This window comes from Heteronotia binoei, chromosome 3 (genome assembly GCF_032191835.1).
Source record: "Heteronotia binoei isolate CCM8104 ecotype False Entrance Well chromosome 3, APGP_CSIRO_Hbin_v1, whole genome shotgun sequence".
In the NCBI taxonomy this organism is placed as follows: Eukaryota; Metazoa; Chordata; class Lepidosauria; order Squamata; family Gekkonidae; genus Heteronotia; species Heteronotia binoei.
The window spans coordinates 93,253,536-93,264,125 of record NC_083225.1 but is presented as its reverse complement, the minus strand read 5'-3'; the positions used below and the strand labels follow the sequence as shown (position 1 = coordinate 93,264,125).

At 45.4% G+C, this 10,590-nt stretch overlaps 1 long non-coding RNA gene across 1 annotated transcript; it reads left to right on the top strand.

Annotated features, from left to right (window-relative positions):
• Positions 1–471: 471 nt before the first annotated feature.
• Positions 472–5,385, top strand: LOC132568948 (uncharacterized). The gene is made up of 3 exons (XR_009555230.1): positions 472–591; positions 1,226–1,341; positions 5,195–5,385. It is a non-coding gene; the product is annotated as an uncharacterized LOC132568948 (long non-coding RNA).
• Positions 5,386–10,590: the final 5,205 nt, after the last annotated feature.

Sequence of the window (10,590 nt, the reverse complement as noted above, 5' to 3'; positions counted from 1 at the left end):
AGTTCAGTTATGCTTGTCACAGCCTTGATCTTGGCTCCACCCCCAAAGTCTCCTGGCTCCACCCCGAAAGTCCCCAGATATTTCTTGAATTGGACTTGGCAACCCTACTTGAATGCCAGTGCAAGCCTTCTAAAATATAGGCATGCAATGGTGTGCTAATAGCATATTTCTATAAGTGATAGCACTTTCAGCATGATTTGGTCTGGATCATAAGAGACATACAAGCAAATTTAGCATTTTCACTTAGCAGGGGTTACCATGGATGAAATTATTGTGTAAATTAATACTAAATGCCATCTCAAAGAATATGCACATATGGGATTGGAATTGTGGTTCTTCTCTTATTGATCACGCAAGGCAATCCTTTCCATTGGATAGAGAACATGAACCTCCATCTGGCTATGTTGCATTATATTTCAAAATAAATCTAACATTCAATTAAAAGAGCACAAGACTTTCTATTGTACAGATCTTCAGATTAATTTAGTTTTGTTTTTGTTATTACAGATCCCACCCTATGTTTCAACAGGGCTGATTTCTGCTCACTGCCTACAAATAAGTGCCTTGACAAACAATATTACATCTGTTCAAGTATGTTTTAAATATGTATTAATAATTTCTTGGCCACTGTAAGGCCAGAGTGGAAAAGCTAAACAGGGAACAGTGAAAGACAAACAAAACCCTGTCCTTGTCTGGTTTCCTCCCATAAAATGGACAGCTATGGCTATCTTTGTTGCTGTTTGTTTTTTTGATATTTCACATTTCTTCATAATAAAATTAGGGGAATGTGAAAATTTTGTTCCTGCAAGGGCACCATATTTAGAGAAGAGTTAGTAGTTTTGCAACTACTTGCAAAATTTCTATATTGGGTCAAGTGGCTCTCAGTACTAAAAAGGGCAGATGGAGAAAACCTACCCGTTTTTGACCACAAATCAAATCCAGCAAGTTTATGCAAGGCTTTGAAGAGTCACTTGGGCCTCTAGGCCAAGATTCCTTTTTGTTTTCCCACCTTTAATTACCCAGCCCCAACCCAAACCATCATATGAAAACAAACCATTTGATTTGTCTGGCACTATGGGGCCCCAGAGTGATCGGGGCCCCTAGAATTCCCCCCTCCCCACAGCCCTGACCTTATGAACATTTAAATGTTGCTCATTAATAATGAAATGACAAGCTAGCAGTGAAATAAGACTGACTGTGAGATAAGTGTTGCATTTCTTTTCAGGCAAACAAGCATTTGCTTGCCGTATTTTATTCAAAAACCGGAACTTCGTATTTCCTGATCTTTATAACTCTGAAAGTGAGACCTATAGGAATCTGTCTAGTAGGATCAAAAAAATGGTAAGTTGTGGTGGTGGTGGTGGTGGGGAATCTAAATCACTACATATTGTTATTATCATTATCTGTGATGTTATTAAAATGTATTAATAATCTTACTAAGCTACATGGTACAATGTGCTGTATCCTAGGTTCTGCTGACGAAAGAGTAAGGACTGGTGATCCCACCTCATTCCTCTCAACCTGCATGGCTTTTTGTCTGTGCACTGGCAATGCCTTTTCCTGAGTCACGAGAGACTTTTAGATCTTCTTCACCTGTAGAACATCTGCTGGTTGCAGTTTAGTGTTCAAATGTATTTAAAAAACAATATCAAACCATATAAAACAAGTGCAACAATCAAGCATACATACTAGCTGGGAGAGTTCAATTAGAAGGTAACTTGAAAACACAGAAATAGACACCTCTGGATTCATAACATCAAAGTTCCAAACTAAAAAAAAAATTATTAGGAATTGGAAACCTAAATGTAGAATTTTCAGTTTGAAACCTCAATGCATCTAGCTTTTAAGGGTACTCTCATTCATCATCTAAACTGGAAATGAACTCAGGTGGGTGAAGTCACTGCTTGGCCTTCACTTGCATAAAGGGAACACATTCCCTTTAAATGACTGTTGCAATGCCCACTGACACAAACCTGGGAGGGTCGTGGTAGGTCTCTGTCAGCAGGATAGCACATACTGGACTCATAGGCCAAAAACTGGGGCCCAGTCCAAAGAAAATCCCAAACCACAAATCCTTCTTTTCCTCCCCTAGACAATCACCTAGCATTGTGCTACCATCTCTCCAGCCTGCCTGTGGAGCCTGTTTTATTTCTCCTTCAGGCTTTGTCCTGCCTTCTCCACCCTCAAGTAGCCAATCAGCCACCCTTCCCCATTAACCCAATTACCTCTACATCTGGGTCTAGCCCCACCATACTTGTTTCCTCGGCCAGATGGCCCTCTTTAATCAGCTGCTGGCCAGCTTCATGAGATTCTCAAGGCTGTCTTAAACAAGCAGCCTCTTCTTTGCCACTAGCTGATGACATCAGCCAAAGTCAGGAGAAATGCTCTCTTTTGTTGTTGCTTGGTGGATTTTCTTTCCTCATTCCCTTGTGAAACTCCAAGCAAGGTAAGTATTTCATCTCCTGGGATGGGGGTTGAGCTTGGGCACAGGCCCCTCTCAGGACACTCCTGAGAAGTCTCTTGTTCACCATATTCATGTTGGTGTTTGAGGGGCAATTGCTTCTTTTCTAAATCCAATGAGAGGCTAGGGCACAAGCATGTCTAGTGTAGAAGGCAAAGCAGATCTCGGTCTCTCTCTCATACTCTACTCACCGAAGAAAGCATTCCTTTTCTTTATGCATCTCTATATTTGCACTATGCCTAGCAGTTGTTTTTTCTTCTTATGGTTTTTAATAATTCACATTAATACAGACTTCTACTACACTGGGCAATGTGAGATAAATTTTGTTATTCAAAAAATAGCATTTGATATCTTGCAGGAAAAAAGACATATATAAAATTTAATTATTTTAAATATATAATTATTTTATATATAACTTTTTAACAGGCAAGTATCCACCAATATCCACAGGAGTCACTTATTCACTACTGCCCTATAACAACCAATTAATTTGGATTCCTGGGACCTAGAGCGGTGTAGTGGTTGTTGGACTAGGGCTGGGGAAATCCCCATCCAAGCCCTGCTCACCATAGAATTCACTGGGTAATTGAGAGTTGTACATCATGCAGGAAATAGACTAATTAGGAATGTGTGCTTGGATATAGCCAGTCCAAATAGATACCTCCCCCCCAAAAAAGTATCAGTATTTTGTAGGTATATATGGATCCAGATGCACATTGGGGAATCACAGGCAAAGCCAATCTTGAATATATCTGATATATAAATTTGTTCTGTTTGGATTCTGTGGATTGATGTTGGTTCTATTGGGCCTGCAAAACTCCCCTCCTTAAGTTTTTCAGTTTTGATTATCTGGCTTGACATTGGCTCTGTGGGCCTTGCAAAAGTTCCACCCCTGGCTTGTTTGTTCTGTTGGGCTTGAAAAGTACCCCCTTTTGTTTAAGTTTATTGTACTGGGTTTTTGTGGATTGCTACGCTGACTTGTGGTTCTTCATTGGTTCAGTTGGGCTTGTTGATTCTGCGTGGGAGACATTTGACCAGTGATTCTTGCAGCATGCTCTTGGTGATTGTCATTCCAGTTCCAGAACACTTATGCTGTTCCCAGGGACCATCACTGCACTTGGGATGGGGGAAGCACTTCAGGCCCAGTGTGGTTTATCTGGTTCCAGAGACTGTCATTCCACTCTGGGAACTGTCATTCCAGTCCCACAACACTTATGCTACTCTCAGTGGCCATCATTCCATTCAGGGGGCTGTCATTCCAGTCCCAGAACAGTCAGTCTGGGCCCAGAGATCCTCTTTGTAAATCCATTCTCATTTTCATTGCAACTTCTGTTTGCCGTATTTCAATGGTGCCCATGCAAGTCAATTGGCATTCCTGGCTCCTGTTATATCCACTTCCAGCATTTCCCGTTGTTCTCAAAGGGTAATCCTGTCATTTGGTTTACTATCTCTCCTTGTTAAATCAAACAAAGTTTGAATCTAGTGGCACCTTTAAGACCAACAAAGTTTAATTCTGGGTATAAACTTTTGTGTGCACATGAAAGCTTATACCCAGAATTAAATGTTGTTATTCTTGACGTTGCCACTTGATTCAAACTTTGTTCTATTGTTTCAGACTAACACAGCTACCCACCAGAATCCATCTTGTTAAATTAGTTCGAGTTGGATTCTCTACTTTGACATTGACAAGCCTAACGCGAGCACATTGCCTATAATATTGTGGGTTCAATGCAAGGAAATAGTGAGGTGGTAGTGATCATAGCTCTTTTATTGGGTACAGCATAGTATAGGGCTGCACTAAAAGACTGAAGACTGGGCCAATGGGGCCAACTATATATACATCCAGGTTCCCGCGCAAGCATGCCATTGGATCATTCAAACCAGCAGGGGGCCCGTGATTGGAGCAGGGCAGCAAGGATTTGGATCCTACTGCCCATTGTTCCTGAGTCCCCAAGCTCAGGCCTAAAGGCTCCAATGAGCCAGGCAGGAACACCCTTACAATATAACAACATTAGTTCCTATACACAACATTGCCCCATGGTTCTACTGGTTCTGGGTTGGTTCTCTGGGCTTTTTGGTTGTTTGCTTTGAGAGGGGTTGCTTTGCTTTATCTTGTGTCTGTAGCTATTCTTTACACTGGAGAAAGCATGAAATCTCTCCCCTCCCCAGCAAGCAATGGAGGATGGCTGGGGGCACCCTCGGGACTGATAGAATTGGACCTCTTGATCGATATCACTTGAAATTTGGAAGTTATTTAAAGAATTGGTGGTGGCAGCTCTGCTCTTCCAGCCCTCTGGAAAGATTCCCCATAGGGAACAGTGGAGCCAACTAATATTGGGGGGAGGGGGGAATCTGAATACCAAGCAAGTATTTGAAACTTGTAAAACCAAGAATATCAATATCCCAACCCCCCTTGAGCTCCAAATCCCTAGATTAATAGATTAATCTCATGTTCTTTGTTCAGGAACGTTTCTTTCTGAAAGGAGTTCTTTAAAAAGTGAATAGTTCTAAGTCTGTGGCTTGGATTCTAAGTTTTCATTCTGCTAATGATGTTGCCTTTTTTTTGACACAAGGAGTCTTGCTTTAGTAAACAGGTTTCTGTGGAAGAGAATGCTTGAGTTGGTAGAAGGCTCCACTGTTAGTGGAATGAAACCCAGCCATGTGTTTTTATATGTTTATTTTCCTTGGCTAATCTATTTACTGACAGTTTGGAACAAATTTAAATACTTTCAGGTTATTAAAGGAATGACAAGTAAGCTTGGAGGTGACAACTTTGATGTCATAATGGTTGGATACCAAAATGGAAGTTTGAAAGCATATTTTGTACTTCTAACATATGGGCAACAGTTCATTGAAGCAAGAAATCTTACAGCAGATTTAACTGAAGTGATACAAACAATGTTTGATAACCAAACTGAAGTAACAGTCCATGGTGAGTGGTAATGGATATCTTTTTCATGACATGTAATATTAAAAATGTCTTATTAGTTGTCACATCAAGAAATTATCTAGAATAGTACCATCAAAGCTGTACCTCATAACAGATAAAAGGTACATGTCCTAATAGGTAATTAACAAGAATTAAAGGTTAGGATATGTCTGCTACCATTGAACATTCCAAATAACCAAGTCAGCTGAAAAGAGGATAGAGTTAGCTGTCTAATGTCATCTCAGGACTGGTCTTCACATTCAGCAGACTATGGAGGCAATAAGTTGCAGCCACATCACATTCAAGTCAAAGGATAACATTTTTCAAAGTTTAGTTGCATTAAGAATTCCCAGAAAGCATAAAATTAGTATAGCATGTAGAGGTCTAGGCTAGAATTTTTCTTCCTGATGCACAGATATTTAAAATGAAGGCATCTTTTACACAGGAAACATGAAATATATGTTTCTCCCCATCTGTGCTCTAAAATGGTATAGCTGGGTTGCCCTCCTCCAAGTGGCGCATAGCCCATTTTGCCACCTCAGAATTCTAGCATCTCATTCTACACATGATCTGACCTTAGTGATTTTAAGAGCATCAGCTCCCTCTTCCACTTCTAGCTGGCTAGCTTTCTCAAGTATTTCAAGAGATCACATTAGGAGAATGGTCTCCCTCAGAGCCATAGATTTTCAGAGAACTGTGTGTGTAAAGTGTAAAGTGCTGTCAAGTCACAGCTGACTTATGGTAACCCCAGAAAGAGGATTTCAAGGCACGAAATTATTAATTATTGTAGGGCATTGTGTGTTGTATAGCCAGGAGATCCTAAAAATTCTAACTCTTTTAGCATTATTCATCACTAGGGAGGGAACTAGATGGGGGGTTGCGGGGGGGGGGGGGGGGGGCTGAGATAGCTCTGAGAAAGCTGTGGCTGACCCAAGGTCAACCATCTGTCTTCATGAGGAGGAATGTGAAATTGAACCCAGTTCTCCAAATTAGAGTCTGCCGCTCCTTAACCACTACACCATGCTGGCTCTTTCAATGCAAGTGAGAGTCAGAGATGGTTTGCCTTTGCCTTCCTCTACAGAATCTTCCCTTGGAGGTCTCCCATCCAAGTACCAACCCTGTGAGGAACTGGACTTGGAGACACACAGCCTAGTGTATCATTTTAGTTTATTTCCCCCTCATTCTTTCAGCAATTCATATGGAGGCCCCATCAATCTAAAAGAATTGGATAGGAGCATTGGAGGATGCACTCTGTTACTCAGTATCTTCCAAGATTGCCTCTTTGACATGGAGAGTTAATCTCTTTCACCACTGACAGGGTCTTTTGTGGACTTGGAAGATGCACCTATTAGAATACTGTTCTACTTATGGCTGCAAGTCTAAGGAAAGCAAGCAAAAGCTACTTGCTTATCTTCAGCTTCTCCAACATCAGTCTGAAAGCTTGTGAATGAAGATACTCTTTGGCAAAAAACAAAAAAAAGGGGGGGAACAGTATGTATTCTCAGTTCTAGTATTTGCCCATTACTGTTGTTTTGGGGGAGGCTGAAGGTTGTTTTACTCCCCATGTGTTTGCGTGCAGCACACCAATCTCCACAAACAGATGAAGTGATCATGGTCCTGGGTAATTAGACACTTTGAGGTTTATGATACTGAACAGAAAATCCAGGGCAGAATAACTTTCTGGCAATGGATTTTACTCCATCAGACCTATATATAGCTGCAGCAGAGTATTCTATTTCCTATCAGCAGGAAGTCCAGCCATAAGAGGAATGTCCTTTGTTCCAAGAGATGAGGCAAGAAATAAAACCCAGTTCTTTGTTTTGGTTCAAATACCTGGGCATTATCTTTCTTTATAATTCAAAATCCCAAGGTATGAAGGGGGTGTTTACTACTTCAGATAGTATGTTCTCAGGAAGCCAAAGTACAGGTCCACATTTTCACAAAGTTCATGTGCATTGAAACCTAAGACAGACCCAGACTTTCACAGGTGTTTCTGTAGTCAACAGGTTGACAAAGATTTAAGTTTGCCCCCCCAGTCAGAATGAAGAGACAGACACAAAGTGTTGGGTATAAAAACCGGGCCGCTTTATTAAATAATTAATCAACCTATAACTGGCAGGGATGGGACCTGAACGGGACAAGCCCTGGGGTCACCCCCTGACCCTGCCTTGTCCAAAGGGCGAGCCACCCTGCCCCCAGCACAAGCCCGCCGTATTCGGGTTGTAGCTGAGCGGCCAGGCCCCAGCCATTCTCCACCTGGGCTAGCATCAATCCCCCATGGAAAGATCCGCACAGGTGAGGCTCTCCGTGATCTGCATTCCCCGCACTGAGCCGTGTAGCCCATCTGCGGATCCTACAGACCACCTGCACCACTGGTGCTAGGCCATAGGTGCTCCCCTGAAAACACTGTGGCCAAAACATCCTCCAGCCACCGCCAATGCCAAGCCTCTGCTTAGGCATTAGCTCCCCAATGGACAGCCCCGAGCTGACCACAAACCCTGCCACATCTCTTCTAAAAAGGCCCGGTTGCCCAACTCTGAAAGATGAACCCCATCCGGCCGATACAGGTCGGCATCCTCAACCCGTATGGCCCGATGAGGGAGAAAATCCCCAAGCCATTCTCCATGGCTTCCTACAGGGCCCTATTGGCCTTGCGCCAGGTGAAAGGGGCACCTCCAACTCTTCCATGGCAATCTAGCTGACCATACCAGGACCAGCCAAGAAGGACAAGCCCTGGGGTCACACCCTGACCCCGCCTTGTCCAAAGGGCAAGCCACCCTGCCCCCAGCACAAGCCCACCAGATTCGGGTTGTTGCTGAGCGGCCAGGCCCCGAGCCATTCACCACCTGTGCTAGCGTCAATCCCCCATGGAAAGATACGCTCAGGTGAGGCTGTTCCGTGATCTGCAGTCCCCGCACTGAGCCGTGTAGCCCATCTGCGGTTCATACAGACCACCTGCACACTTGGTGCTAGGCCATAGGTGCTCCCCTGAAACCGCCCAAGTGAATGACCAAGATGTGCGGAGGAGGTGCCCTCCTCTCTCCGCACTACGATGGCCTAATCCCCGGCCAACACCGGCCCCCGGCGACCCAGCCATTCCCCAACTGCCCCATCGCTGCAGCCCAGCTGGGTGCCCGTTGGAGACCGCCTGGCTTGATGGGCCACCTGGACACCCTGCTGTGCACGCAGATGAGAACACGATGCCTCTCACTACGAGCCACAGCACCTGAAAAACAGAAAATTGTCAGAACAGATAATAACCAAGAGGCGATGAAACCACCGCCCTGCACAAATACCCCCTAGGTGACCAACGGGCGCACCTGGTTCAAAAGGCTGCCGCCCTCCACAAGCCAACCAATGTTGACATCCCTGGCCTGGGGCGCCTGCCTCGCAGTGTCAGTCTTAGACTGCACAACTCGCTAATACATAGCGCCGAAAAAGGCCATCAACGAGGCCGCATGAAGCAGAGCGGCCCCGAAAGGGGAATTGCATAACCCATGCCACGGAACCAGCCAACTAACATGCAGTCCCGCGGTGCTCCCAAATGCCCGGAATTGGGAAGCCGCTCTGTCGTATGCCCTTCTGTTAGTAGGTCTTCTCAACGAACCCATGGGCTTTACTAATAAAGGCCAACGCCGCCAGTTGGCCCCAAATAGTCCTCAACCCCAAACCTCTTTCTGAAACACGCAGAATTGCATAATATGAGCTGTCGAAATCGGCCAGCAATCCTGCAGCGCAGCGGCCCTCCGAAACTCCCGGAATAGGGAAGCCGCTCTACCATAAGCCCTTCTGGTACTAGGTGCCAAAGCCAGCTGAATGTCCCTACCAGCTTCAGTTTTCCAAGTTACCAGAGGTCCAGGGCATTCGCGCCGGCCACGAGTCCACTTCCGGGGCGAGCTGCTGAAAGCGCTCCATCTATTGGCGAGATAGAGCGTCCACCACCCCATTGCAGCCTTCGGGTACGTGCCCTGTCAGGAACCAAATATTCCACCGGAGGTAACGAAGTGTGAATAACCTAACCGGGTTCATCACCAACACGACTTAGAGGTCAAGGAGTTGATAACATGTACTACCGCCATGTTATCGCCCCAGAAAAGCACAAACTGGTTGGCGAGTTGCTCACCCCAGCTTGATGGCCAACTCATGCAAAGCATGTAAGAGCCAGGCGCATCACCTTGTGCCCGCTAGACCGACAAAAGGTAGTTGCCCCGATAGTGTGCCGTGTCATTAAGCCCGGTCCTATCCTGTAACGCCCACTCAACCAAGGAGCTAAAGCGCTCGAATGCAGCGCAGGAGACCAAGCACCCCATCGGGAGGGTGCGATCCATGTAAAATTTACTCTCCAAACAAAAACCCCAGGAGCTCGAAATCCTTGGGATGAACTGACAAGAGGCGAAATGCTGACTTGATGTACTTGAAACCCCGCAGTACTTTGACTGACTGGTCAAAGGAAGTGTACCGTACCAAACATAATTCCATAATTTACCGACGCCCCTCTGGGGTAGGACTGGTGAAGAATGAGGCGATATTCCCCTGGCGCCTTATTAGGCACCACCCCCAAGGGAGATACGCACAATGTGGGTACAGGCGGCGTATCAAAGGGTCCTAAGACCCTGCCCTCCTGACACTCTTTGGTGATATTAGCCCTAACTACATGCTCAAGACCCGCCACTGACTGAAGATTAGCAGCCAAAAGGGGGGCCCTAGGCCCCTGATAAGGGATCCGAAACCCCAAAGAAAACCCCTCTGACAGATACTGGCCATCCACTTTACGTGGGTACTTAATAATTTACTGAGTACCATCAGTCAAATGGGGCTGGGCCCCTTTTCCAGGGGGCTGCTGACTGCCACCACCGCCCCCGCCGGGGCGCCTACCCCCGGGCCTCGGCTTCGACCTGCTACAGGCGGAGAAGGCGTGAGCCCCACTGCAAAGTGGACACTCGCGCTTGAAATTGCAGGGTTTTCTGGGGCACACTCCCTTAGAAGCAAACTCCCAGCATAACAGCCGGGATTGAACCGGCTGGCCCGCCGTGAGGTAAAGAGGAGAACATTAAACTAACATATGACCATATGAAGCTGCCTTATACAGAATCAGACCGTGGGTCCGTCAGATTCAGTATTGTCTGCACAGACTGGCAGCAGCTCACTGGGCCTCCAGCTGAGGTTTTCTATGCCCATTTGCCTGGACCCTTTTTTAGTT